A 1,388-nucleotide genomic window follows, 5' to 3' on the forward strand; every position below is an offset into this window, starting at 1 on the left:
GTGCTCCTTCCCTATCTAAGGACAACTGACCGCACTAGAAGAAGGAGACTGATAAAATTTAATGGTCTTTTTTTTAAAGTTACTTCGAATTTAAATGTGATTTAAGAAAATTAATACCCAAGTCTGATTCAGAAGTCGTTTGGGGCAGCTAAATTACAAGGCTCCTTAGAGGAAGAGTTCTTTCCATTCAATTAATGAACAAATTTTTAGGTATTATTAAGGTATGATTGATACAATAAACTGCACATATTTAAGGGGTACAACTTGACCAGTGTTGAAATATGCATACACTCATGTAACTATCATCACAGTCAACATAATAAACAATTCCATAATGCCCAATAGTTTCCTAGGCATGTCTGTAATCTACTCTCCAGCTCTGTTCCTAGACAACCACTAATCTGTTTTTTGTTTGTTTGCTCTTGTTTTTTTGGGGGGTGGGGTTTTTTTGTGGTTTGGGGAGTATTTTTTACTGGTTTTCAAATGATCCTTTATTGAAATATTTTCCTTAGTAGTTCCTAACTAGCTGGGCATTCAACTGCACCAGTTGATGTCATCTATGACGTCATGACGGTGGTGACCATCAACACTGCAGCCATACACTGGGCAGTCCCCAGGATTTCTTGAATGGTTCCAGAGAGTTTTCTAGCTAAACATCCATGCCACATCTGTCAGACAAAGTTGACAATCTCTTCAACAGTGATGTTTCCTATGTGCTTAATGTTTTTTGATTCTTTCCGTCTCCTTGAGGTGGTTCCTTGAGGGCTTTGATGGCCAGGGTAGAAGTAGAAGGTACCACCTCAATCTGGGCCTGTCTGTTCTAAATGGGTAGGTCCACTATAATCCTCAGGTCCTTCATGTCACTGGTTGCCTTGGTGATGCCACCACCAAGCTTTTTTGGAGACAGACTCAGGGGACAGATATTGGTGGCCAGGGCAGACGTGGTATCAATTTCCTGACTAAGGCACCTCAAGTACACACAACTTTTGATCTTGTTGGGGTTGAACTTGAGCGACATGTTGGAGGCAGCTGGTGTTGGATAGACCTGGATGCAAAAAGACGGAAGAAACTTGCCCCTTGGCCTGCTCTGAGATAAAAGAGGAAAGCTACTTTTTGTTCTTATATATTTGTTTGCACTTTCTAGAAACTTCTAGAAATGAGGTCCTGTAGTATGTACTCTTTTTTGGTCTGGCTTATGTAACTCAACATAAATGATTTTGAGATTCATCCATGTTGTTGCATGTATCAATAGTTTGTTCCTTTTTTCTGAGTTTATTGTAAGGATATAGAAAAACTAAATTGAAATGGACCATAGACCTAAATGCCAACCCATAAAACTTCTAAAAGAAAACAGGAAAAAAATCATAATGGCCTTGAGTTGGGATAAG

At 39.3% G+C, this 1,388-nt stretch overlaps 1 pseudogene; it reads right to left on the reverse strand.

The window, feature by feature from the left end:
• Positions 1 to 518: 518 nt before the first annotated feature.
• Positions 519 to 1,018, reverse strand: LOC137753611 (large ribosomal subunit protein uL11-like; annotated as a pseudogene).
• Between the last annotated feature and the right edge of the window lie 370 nt (positions 1,019 to 1,388).

Source organism: Eschrichtius robustus, chromosome 19 (assembly GCF_028021215.1).
Source record: "Eschrichtius robustus isolate mEscRob2 chromosome 19, mEscRob2.pri, whole genome shotgun sequence".
Lineage (NCBI taxonomy): Eukaryota > Metazoa > Chordata > Mammalia > Artiodactyla > Eschrichtiidae > Eschrichtius > Eschrichtius robustus.